Source organism: Gavialis gangeticus, unplaced genomic scaffold, assembly GCF_001723915.1.
Source record: "Gavialis gangeticus isolate Ggan-Ray unplaced genomic scaffold, GavGan_comp1, whole genome shotgun sequence".
Taxonomy (NCBI): Eukaryota; Metazoa; Chordata; order Crocodylia; family Gavialidae; genus Gavialis; species Gavialis gangeticus.
Window position 1 is genome coordinate 115750085 of NW_017729024.1, and position 12429 is coordinate 115762513.

Below are 12429 nucleotides of genomic sequence, written 5' to 3' on the forward strand. Positions count from 1 at the left end.
GCTGCCCCACCCACCCCAGCTTCTGGCCCTTTAAAGAAAAGCCCCAGTGCTCACTGGGTGCTGCAGGGTAGTCCACACTGCCCCCCACTGCCCCATGCTACATAGGGGGCTCTGCATGAGCTCTCAACATCTCCCCCACTCCACCAGCCCCCACATGGCTGCCCCACCCGCTGCAGCTCTGGCCCTTTAAGAAAAAAAATCAAGACAAACCCTGGGACACAACTCCTGCAGCAGCCCCAGGGCTTCAGGGGGCTCATACAGAACCCCCCCGCATGGTGCAGGGCAGTGGGGGGCAGTGGGGATCACCTCCTGCCGGCAGGAACAATGAGTGAGGGAGTTTTCTCATTTTTTTTTTCTTAAAGGGCTGGAGTCATGGTGGGTGGGGCAGCAGGGGGTACTGGGGGCTCATGGAGAGTCTCCCATGCAGCATGGGACAGTGGGGGGCAGTGGGGATCACCCCCCTGCCCAGCAGCACCTGGCATTCAGGGAATTTTTGCCCCAAGTCCCAGGAACCGGGGTGGGTGGGGCAGCCATTGCCAGGCTGGGAGTTGGGGCAGGGGATGGGGCCTAGCTGATTCAGAGATTTGGAAAATCATCAGCAGCCAAATCTCTGAATCAGGTTCAGCTGAATCGATTCAGGACAGTGATTTGAATCAACGAATTGAATCACTGTCCCCTGAATTGGCGGAATCCGAATCCGAAGCAAATACTAGCCACTTTGAACAGGCCTAGTGAACAGAGCACATGCTTTCACCCTTTGCTGGCAGAGAAGGGGGGACAAGCACGTTGCCTGCAGTTGCCCAGGCCAGCAGCTTGTGGGAGGTTCTGCATACCTCCCAGCATGCCCTGCAGGCTCCCCGGGCTTCTGGAGACTGGCAAGTGCAGCCAAACATCCAGGCCACCCCTGATGTGCTGCCAGGCACAGTTAAGGACACTTTCAATCCTCCTTGACCTGGTTTGGATGCTCAGTGTCCCCTCCATGCTCCCGCCTGCACTAGTACTCCAGGACCCTGTAGTTGTGAGCCAAAAAAGCCTTGCAGCACCCCAGATGCCCAAGCATGGGGGCATGTCAGTACCCGGGTTAGTGTGCAGCAGCCATGCTGCACAGTCCATGTGGCTGTGTCCAAGCACAGGGTTTCTCCTGGGCCCAGTGTCAGGTCTGTGTGAATATCACAGGATGCTTCATGACAGGGTGCAGGGTCATAGCCTGGGGACTTGGATGCCCAGGTCCTACAGCTCATAGAGGGAACACAGATGTCTCTTTTCTCTCCCACATCTCACTGCCTGCCTGCATCTGACAGATGGCCTGAAACAGGAGGCAGAGCTGGGGATAGGGTCTGTGGATCTAGGACAGCTTGAGGGAAGGAACTGCTGGGTGCTCAGGTGGAGAAGCCAAATGTAGGCTGAGTGCTAGTGCACCTCCCTGTGAGGAGGACTGGGGGGCCACAAAGGATTGCCAGAGGATAGCAACCTAATTTGAATCAATAGGGGATCTGGTACAGAAGTTTGATTCACCTGTCTAACCTAAATTGATTAGATCTGAGTGCACATTAATCCAGGTGGATTTTAGATTGAGTTCTGCTATTTTTAGGCAAGGCTACATGAACCAAACTTCTGTACAGATATGGGTTTAGATCAATCTCTGATCACTTAGGCTGGTATAAGTGTAATGTCTGTACCAAGCCCTATATTTCTGTATCACAGGTTGGCCTTCCATAACTGTAGAACTATTGGCTGGATATGGTAACAGTACAGTTCTCTTTCGAGACAGGAAGACAGAGGAATAGCAAGGAAATGTTGATACTAACTATGCTAAGCAGGTTCAAGATAGTCTAACATAGCTAATTACCTCTCCCTAACAATGCTATATATATTTACAATATTCCCAGCACATGCCTTAAATTCTTTGCCTATTCATCTTGTATGCATCAACATTATTTTCAGATGTTGTTTACTTTCCTGCTGTTCATACAGCATCTTCTCTAGAATACTCTTCAGGATCAGTAAACACAAAGCAGTTGGAAGCAAATTGGGCCCTAGGATGTGTGGGCATGACTTCCACTGAAGTCATTAGGAACTATGGATAAGAACAGCTGAGGGTCGGCTTTCTCTAATAATTTGTGACAGTAAGCATTATCTTTTGAAATGTAACTAGTTAAAGAGATCTGTACCACATATCCTTAGCACCCAGATTCCCTCTGCTTTCTGCAGGCATGTAACATGGCTGGCATATGATCCCATTTTGCTTGGTTTGTGCAAACGAGGTTGACTTTCTCTTTAGATAAGGAAGAGGCAAGTTTTAAGATTTGAAGTCCATAGCCATGGAACTTCTGGCTATGTAAAACCACCTGGTCTAGGCTAAATTTTAGTGGAATTACTTAGCACAGCAATTGCCAGATCCTCAGATTTCTCATCAGGGCTTGTTCCCCATTAGCTTCTTTAAATGCAGCAGGAAAGAAGAGGAACATGCTACACAGGGATTAGTGCTTACATTTTAACTCAGTAAGAAACAGGTTTCAGAGATTCTTTCTCTAGGTAGCTAACTTCTCAGTGAATACCCTGCCATTTTCTCAGTTGCTGTTGTTCTTGGTTTGACTGCAGAATTGAAGGAGTGAGAAGAGAGAAGAAGCTGTACAATATAATGCACTTCAGTCAGTTAAACAGTGGCTACAGTTTCCGTCTGAAAGAACAGGAGACAAACAATTCAGGAAAACATAATTTGGTGTGGGTTTGAGAGAGTGGAGGGTGGGAGATTGGGAAGGAGATGAAGATGGGAAGAAGACAGCAGAAAATCATTAGCAAGGGAGATTAAAAGTGGTGTAATAAAAGTAGGACCTAGATCACTGACCAAAGATGTCCGTTGGGAGAAAAATAGAAGGAAAGTCACCCAAATACTGCTGTTGAGCAATCTGGAGGAGGTTTTAGCAAGTGTGGATCCCTTCTTTCTTCAAGTAAATAATGCCTTACTTGTGAGAAATAATATTTATCCTCCAAATGATCTGATGTGATAACCTGATCTTGAAAACAAAATTATCTATTACAAAGCAAGGTGGGGGCAGGGGTGGAAACCCCAGGAATCCTGCTGGTGGTCCCCAGAATTGTCAAGCAAGCATTAAGAATGATAAATATAGCAATGTGGAAAGAAAGGCAAGATCTGCTCTGGCCTTTACATTAGCAAAGGTCAGGATGGGCTTAAGGAGGATCAGAAAGATGCAGGAAGGGAAAGAAGAAGGAAAATATCACAGGAGTGGAGAAAAGAGACTAGCAACAAGAGGGTAAGAAAAAATAAAATGAGGAAAGTCTCAAAGGTGAGAAACAGGGAAAGAATGTACAATGAGGAGGTATTTATGCAGCGAGAAGGAAAGACACCCAGAAAAAGCAAGCTGGCATTTGTAGTATGGTGATTATAGCATGAAGTGGTACTTATCAATTGCCTTTTGATTCTCAACACTCCTTTCAAAAATAGCAAGGAGAGAATTCATTATATATTATTTTCATTCTACTTAATGCAAATAGGGCTAACAGTTACACTCAGATACAAAGATAGGCTGAATTTCACATCTTGCAGGAAGTAGTGGCAGGGGATGTTTTAGTTTTGGGCACATGTCATGCATGAAGTCTGGCTTTTATTTATTAATGACAACTGTGCTTTAATTTCTGTTGTTTTGAGACTGTAAAATCTATTATGGCATTTCCACTCTATATTACTTCTCCCCCCACCAACTGCAATCATCGCTTTATTCTTATCTTTCATGACAAATTTTCACAGCAGTTGTGGTTAGGGTTGGAGTCTGCTGCTCATTGATTTTGTTGATATGTGCCCAGGTAGTTATCTGTGTACTTCATTTAAATTGTTTTAATTTTATTTGCAAGGTTGAAGCAGCTGTTGTATAGTTATATTTCTTTTTCTTCCCCCATGAATTTCTGAACAAGGTCCCTTTCATGAGGCTTTCATCAGAGGTTTTAAATTTCTTTCTTTATCTAAAGTGTGTTTATTTGTATACTGTCTGGCTCTGTGGGCTCTTGATCAGTATTGCATGAGGCAATGACCTTCATAATTAACATGAATATACCTCATGAGAGTTATGGATCATTCCCTCTGTAGTGGAAATAAACCATATTGTGTTACTAAGCTCATTATTAAAAACTCTTTTTGGCTCTGTCAGTTTGTGTATGTTTTACACAGTTTAGACAGCAACTCTGAACAGTGCTCTAGGGTTACCCAATGAAGCCCAGTGTCTGTGTGTGCACGTGTGTGTACTGGGGGGAGGGGAGCAGGGGCATACGTAACCATAAGGTTAATAGCCCTGAAGTATAATATTCCTAAAACCTGTTCACAATGTAGCATTGATGATTAAAACACACTTCTCCTCATGGACTTGCACCTTTCACTTCAGGCGTTCAAGTCTATGCCTTGCCTCTTTCTTTCCAATGGACAAGAGGACACATTTTATCCAAAGCACCGAGGCAGAAAACAACTCTTCCCCACCCCAGCAGTGGACCAAATTCTTCATACTTACTAATGATTTGTCCCTCGCCATTGCCTTTAAACCTTTTCATGTAGGCTGTCTTGTCATTATTTTGTCTGGTTATTTATCCTAGGTTCCTACTGGTTGCTTGCTTGAGAGTAGAGTGAAGGACTAGCAGCAGGGGTCTCATCTCAGAGAATCCTGGGGAGTGCAGGGCAAGGGTATGACGTGTTGTGTTAGAGTACTGACCCAGCTGCTACACTTAAAAGCTATATACTCTCTTCTTTCCAGTAGTCAGCTTAGACTGCGTACACACTTTTGGATGACATGGGAGAATTCCCCTAGCTTTGTTCTCCTGGTAGTAGAACTTACCTGGATATCCCTGAACAGACATTCGAATGCTAAGATCCTGAAGAGCACAGAACATGTAGTGCTGATTCTGTGCAGCCAGGAGGTCCCCAGTATTCAAATCTCAGCCTGCTCTGTAGACTTCCAAATCTTCCTTGACAAATGGCAGCAGTGCAAAGGGCAACCCTGATTGGTTGACTCAGAGTGCTTAGCTCAGCCTGTGTCTCCCTGCAGCACAATGTGGGGATAGTGAAGTAGACATCAAAGAGGAACAAAGCACTCTGGGATGCTGGAGGACAGTGGTGTGGCTTCTCTTAGATGGTAACATTCATCTCTGTACTGACATTCAGTCTCCCGGGAGTGATTTCATCCTGCTTGTTCCTGGGTTTTTTTTTTTCCTGGAGCAGCCATTCTTTTTCTGGGAGAAAAATCATGAATATCCATACACTTGTGGCTTCTGCTGTGAAAGCAGCAACTCTACCAGAGCAATTGCATATCAGTACATGGCCTTCGTAGATATGAAAGAATATGTAGGTTTTAATTTATAACTTACAATGAATTGCTAAAAGATAGACCTGTGTGATACCTTGTTCAGTAGTTGGCAAAAAGTTCTGGTATTTTGTTTATAATATATATTCTGGTCCAGGAAATATATTCTGATCCAGATACATATTCTGGTTAAAGAAATGTGTATTAGAAAATGTTCTCTTAGATTTGCAAAGGAAGGTAAAAGTGCATTAAATTTATTATGCTATGTAAGGCATTTCAGCACTTACATTTTTATCTGTATATGTCACACACTTTGTTTTATAGTTGTTTGAGTTCCTTTTTGAATTTTATGTTTGGCTGTATATCTTGAGGATATTTTAGCCATTTACTGTATTGCTATGTAATGGGAAATAAATCAGAGATATGGTATCTTGTTATTTTAGAAGGTGATAGGGTCAACTTGTCTCCTAAGAATTATGTGATCTCTAATTAAAAGTCAGCATGAGATATGCTGGAAAGTAGCAAATCCTCACTTGCAAGAAAAAGCTGTTTTGGGTTTGGTTTTTCTTTTTTTCAAATGCAGCTGTTAATGTCACTGTTGAGAATGGAAATGATTAAGTCTGAATAAAAACATGTTATTGTTAACTGCCACATTTGCTTCTGAAAGTGAATGACAAAATAATATTTCTTTATTATTAGAACCTGTAGAATCATGTTCTTTCAATCATCTGTAATTAGTAAATCAGAGGAAAACATTTATTAGGAAGGAAAATTCCATTTCTAACACAAAAGTGATTCTCAAAAGGGGGAAAAAGATTAATTTGTAAAAGATAAACTGATAAGCTTGTTGGAGCAAGGACTGTTTTTGTTCCATTTTTATAAAACATGTACCATGGCTCATAGATAGTTAGGAACTACAACAATACAGAAAATTAAAATAATTATGAAATGTGAAGTAATAGAGTTTACATTGGTGGGGTTCTGACGATGGTAAGAATGCATATTTCACTTAAGTTCTAAAAGAAAATGTACTTCTTAAAACTTTGAGAGTGTGGACTACTAAAACATTCCCAGTCTCAGAAACTAAGCATCTCTGCCATCTGTATATCTGGAAAAACTCTGGTAAATAGTTGGACTTGGCAGGTCACTTGAAAGAGTTTGTCTGGCCTCTTTTGTACTACAATGTTGTGTTATACTTTAAGATACTCATGATTTGAAGCAATACACAGACAGTGAAGGTTACAGATAACCTATTTTTCATTTAATTCTTTATACACTTTGAAACAAAAATTAAACTTGCATGCTAATTCTGAAAGTGCCTTTTCTATAGTCATCAGCTTGCTTTGTGTTGCTATTTTATTCCTTGAGAGTACTACAGCAAAGGTGACACTTGGTGTGGAAGCCGGTTTTGAAGAGTACATAAATTCAAGCTGTTTTAAGACATTATTGCTACCAAACCTGTATTAGTCGTATGGTTGAAGAGAAATGCCTATTTCTTAATAGAAACATCCAGAAGAAAGTATGTATCTCTTAGATTTTCGGGAAACTACATGTGACCAGACCTAATTGATCTTATGTGCATCCCTGTGGGGATGCAGGATATGTGATTTGCGGGTTGTTTATATACCAAGAGAAGTTTAATAGCTTAGGGTTGTTTCTAATTTTCAGGTAATTTTCAGAGAGGATAGGAAAAAGGGGAAAAGAACAGCTCCAAAATTTGGGGGGAAGGGAGAATGTATTGCTGTATCTGATTGTGCATATATCTGTGCATACACACATACACATACACATGCATACTTTTGGAATCGGCACAGAACTTGGGAATGGGAAGATTGTAGAGATGGCGAATTAGTAGACAGGGAGTGGGTAAGATGGTCAAAGGCAAATAAAAATCTATATATAATCTGTCTCTTCCTTGTATCATATCCTCCTATCTTCTCCACAAATATGGTGTGCACATGTCTGTATCAAGTTTCTGTATTATTTGCCTTCTCTCTCTCTCTGTTTCTCTCTCTTTCTCTCTCTCCAGAGAGATATTGACAACCGTAGACAACACGAGTAAGCTACAAAATATGCAACTATTGTGTTTGGAACAAAAATAAGTCCAAAAGCTGATCGGTTGCTACTTATGTAGTGGAGCCTTGGAGAATGTTTTAAAAGGCTTAGACAAAGCTGTGCACAGCAGTCATACTTATCTTTGTACTGCCAGAGGATTCTTAGGTCACAGGCTGCCATGTTCCCATTTATTCTAATACTGTAATTACCGTAGAAGTTGGATCATCTGTGGTAATTATGTGTGTGTGAAGCGTGCTTCAGCAGCTCAGATAATGGGATTCACTACACAGGGTCTATCCTGTATGGCTGCCAGAAATTATACCATTCTATGGAATGTCTAATACCAGTATCACTAGAATTATTTTGCTTAAATGGAGAAATAACCTTCTGAAAACAATGAGTATGAAGGAAAAGGGTAGAGTTTGTCAATGTCAGAGTACTATATATATTTTCCTAAATAGACGTCACAGTGAACTTTTTCAATGTTATAACAATGTATTTAAATTTAACTTTTCCTTTTTGCATTTACTTGAAAATAGAGGTACTTTATCACGACAAATCAGAAATGATTTGAACATGAGAAATAGAAGAAAAGTGAGTTGTTGACAGACTTATTTGTTTCAGCCTGTTAGAGAAATATTTTCCCATTGCTTTCTAGCCAATAGCTATGCAAATGAGAATTAATATTCAAAGAGCAGCATAACAATTGTTATTAATGTACAGTGCCCTCCTAGATATTTATTGCTGCAGTATCACTTGTAGCTTGTATGAATCAGTTTTCATTGAAGTTTATTAGCAATCAACGATTATTATCTGGCTCTAGTGTTTACAAACTATAATTCATTATCCTCTTATCTTTTATTTATTAGACAACGTCAAATGAAAGAAGCAAATTATGCATTGTTTTTGGCTGGAAGAGTTTTGTGGTAAATTAACATTGCCATTGACTGAGATATTCAGTGTTCTGTTGGAACTGTGGTGTGCATCCGGTCTTTTTTAATCTGAGAATAGATGAGAAGGCAGAGTCCTCACCACAGCAGTAGTGCTTCTTACTACTTGTCAGGATATTTTTTTTAATTAAATCAGATATCAGAGAAAAATATTGATTCATCGAAACTGAAACAATCATGAAAAGGTTTAAAGTTGGTGAATTTCTCAACTCAATATTTTGGAGACAAAAACTAGAGATGGCTAAAATATTTCATTTTGACATTTAGAAAAAAAAATCTGGTTTTCTAATTTAAAGTAACATTATGTTAAGATATGTAAGATAACCAATTTAAACACTTCAAAGTGATTGAAATAGATGTATTTGGTTGCTCCATGCTGAATTTTCTCTATTTTTTTGTTCTAAAAAAATTAAGATTTTGCTACTTGTCCAAGTTCAGTATGGGAATAATTTTTGAAGTCTCTAGAAGTTTTGTGGGATGGGAAAACCATTGTTCAGCTTAACTCATTAACTTGCAAGTTCTGCATTTGCTCAGCCTCATCAGAGAACGACCATTGAGAGTTAATTTACTTGAGCTTTGCACAATTTGCGGAATTTGGCTGATGTCACATTTTACATGGGATAAAGCCTTTTTTCCAGGACCTTACATATGTACCAGTCCATTATCCCAGTCCATTATCCCACCAGTCAGGGAGGAGTTGAGGAGTTGCCACCCTCTCCCCCCCTCAACCCACCCACTGACCCAAGCCTTCTGAAGACTGGTTTGTCCCTGAACTAGGGAGTGGGTGGGGGACTTTTCCTGATGCTCCCTCCCCTCCACCCGTAAAGACAGGGAAGGAAATGAGCAGTGAGCTTTTTATGCTTCCCCAGACCGGGTTGACCCCTATCTGAGAAAGGCATAGAGACTCTTTCCCTGTCCTTCCCTACCCTCCCCCGCGCCACCCAAGGGACCAGTAGAGGATGATCAGCCACTACTTCCCACACCTTCCCAAACTGGGATGACCCCAGTTTGGCAAAGGTACAGGAAGTGTATGTACTGATCCCTCTTCCAGAATGATTTCTAGCAGTGTAAATTTCTTAGAAATTTCCACCACTAGAAATGAATGCCTTCTCACATTCAGAATGTGCCAACACTTTTTTCCAAGACAGTGTTTGTATGCATTTGTAAGTTAATGGTGACTCATTAAAGTTGATTGCCAATCATTCCAGGGACAAACCTGTCAGGCTGTGTGTCACTGAGCAGCAATGCATCTTGGAAGGACTATGTGTGTAAGAGGCTGTGCTGCTCTTCTTTTGTCCCAAGTTTTGACTTGGACAAATCAGGACCACCTCAAATAAGATGTCTGCTTACAGCTATGGGCCAGAAATAGATGACCGGTTTAATTTGTGGCTAATTAGTCCGAGGGATTTAACTCACCTCAAAACAGGCAGGGCAGTTATTTGCATGCAAGGCTTAAATGGCAATTAACCTGAATTAGCCACAATTGTTCGGAGGCAAAGTGTTAATTCAGATACTTCACAGGTACTTAATGTAGAACCAACTGGCTTGTCCATCTGTAAGGTCTGGGTTTTGACAAAACAAAACACTTACATCCAAATAAAACCAGTCATCTCTTTTTAGCCATGGAGTTTACATTTGTAATTTGATTTAAATTCTAGCTTAGCTTCAGGGGTGCAAGTTTTTTAATTACTCTGATATTTAAAAGTCAGATTTTCGTCACTATTATGGTTTCTGTTGTTCATTCAGTCAGGTGTTCAATACTAACTTTTGGCTGTTTGACTGTATGTTAAAATGAAGATTTTAACCGTTACATCAGGGGAGTACATCAAGAGCTTGGTGAACAACTGTTCACCAGGGCACCCATGGGGAAGACTAGGAGTAATGGATACAAACTCCTGGAAGACTGCTTCAAGCTCAATTCTAGGAAAAACTCCTTCACAGTCAGGGTGTCTAGATTGTGGAACAAACTCCCTCCAGAGGTGGTGCAGTCACCTACCTTGGAAATCTCCAAAAGGAGACTGGAAAGTCACCTCGCTGGGGTCACCTGACCCCCAGTTGTCTTTCCTAGTGCAGGGGGGGCTGGAACCAATGATCTTGTGAGGTCCTTTTCAGCCCCTAACGATTTATGAATCTATGAATCCATATCACCTCCTTAATTTGCTATCCTTGTATTTGACTTATCTTTTCTTCAACTAACTATGCCTTCTAGGGTTGTTTTAAATATGCCATTCTTCTTTTTTTATATAAAATACTTAGTGGACAACAGGGACAGTGTACACAGTAATATAATTAATTTTTTTGTGTCTTTTATTCCTAGAAATGTCATACTTTTTATTACAGAAATTTGGCCTGATGTTGCACAGGTGATCATTTTTTCAAAAGCATTGTGATCATAAATGAATATTTTAAACACTATATGGAAGCTTATTTTTTTGCTTGTTTTTGCTATACCAGAATCATTCATTTGTAAGATTCAGCCAGTAGATAGTCTTGGTTCATGGTTTGTGCATTTAGATCTACCCACAATATTTGTTCTCTAAAGATTCATAAATATCATGATAGTGCCATGAATGTTAATAAAAAGAAACACATTTTAAACCTAACCTCTGTGACATTTGTATCATCTGTACCCTTAAAAACTGTTGTAAGTAATATTTACCTTATTGTACTCAGAAAGAGGTAGGATGTGATGGTGATGTTTATGTATAAAAATGCTATCCATACATATGTATGATTTATCAAGTGAATAATATATTATGTGCAAAAGCCCAATGGCTTTGATTATTCTAGTGTATTTTCTTTCAGTTTTCATTGTTTTGATGACTAATAATTTGTGCTGGTCTCCTCACTAGACCATTGTTATTCTTGACCTCTGGACTTAATGATATCTCTTCTTGCAGCAAACCAAAGCTGTATATAGCTAAGTGACCTGAAGTATGTTAAATTTGTTTAGCCCCAATTATGGTATACTGTTAAAAATACAGAATCTGGGAACTGGGTGACTTATTATTCTTTCCAATTTCTACTTAGTCACATGGTTCTGTGTGAAATGGATTCTTCAGGTCACATATATGTTCTAAATGAGCATAAAGCTGTGAGACATGATCTTATCTTTCACTTGCCAGCTTTTTTTTCTGAGAGGATCTAACTGAACCAGACTTCTGTTTAACAAGGAAGCAGTATTTCTAAATAATTGGAGGTAAGGGTTCAACAACCCCCAGCACACATGCCAGAGGGTGGCATGTGAAGACATTTTGCTTGGCACACTGGTGTGCACCTTAGAGCAGATGGCAGAAGAGCTGTGAGGGGCCTTATCCTTCTTGTGGCATTGCAGCTCTGGCCCATTCCCCACCATCTGCCCTGAGGTGGGCATGCCCCTGCCACTGGCAACAAGCCAGGCCAGGACTCTGCAGACCCTTGTGCAGCTACTTACAGCCTCCCCACTGCCTGCTGCCAGCAGCTTGTGCTCTGTGCAGAGCCTGAGCTAGCTGTGGCAGGCAGCCAGTAGACTGCAAGTTGCTGCAATGGGGTCTGCAGAGCCCTGTCCCAGCTCATTGCCAGAAGCAGATGAATGCACACCTCGGGATGGATGGCAGGGAAGGGGCTGGGCCTGCAATGCCAAAATAAGTATCAAGCCCCTCACAGCTCCCCCACTGCTTTTCCACTGTGCTATGTATTAGTTTCCCCTCCTCCCTCCCACCCCCTCCTTTCCCTTCCTCCCTTCCTCCTGCTGTATCAAGAAACCCTTTTGTTTGCCCCCCCGCCCAAATGTGAAGCTCCTCCATATGGCAGAAGCCCCTCTTTTAGTATTTGCCCCCTTTTGGGGATGCTTTCTCTTTTCTACCTTTTCTTCCTTGTTCTCTCTTTTTCTTTTATTATATCATTATTATTTTTATATAAGGTGTATTTGTAGTGAAAATAGAGCTTGTAGATGCTTTTTCAAATGCACTTTAAGTTTAAAAGTAAGCTGAACCATGTAACAATGTTTGTAAGAGCAGGAATCTCTGTATGGAGCAGGTCCCTGAATTAATTATGGTTGATTCTGTAACAGTAGCTAGTCTGGATAAGCATGTTAATGAGTGGCAATTAACACCTACAAAACTACAGACCGAAAAGAG

The 12429-nt window shown here is 40.9% G+C and overlaps 1 protein-coding gene across 1 annotated transcript in view; it reads left to right on the plus strand.

Annotated features, from left to right (window-relative positions):
* PTPRD (protein tyrosine phosphatase, receptor type D) overlaps positions 1 to 12429 on the plus strand; it is a 1990398-nt gene that overhangs the window by 526517 nt on the left and 1451452 nt on the right. The gene's annotated exons all lie outside the window — the stretch shown is intronic.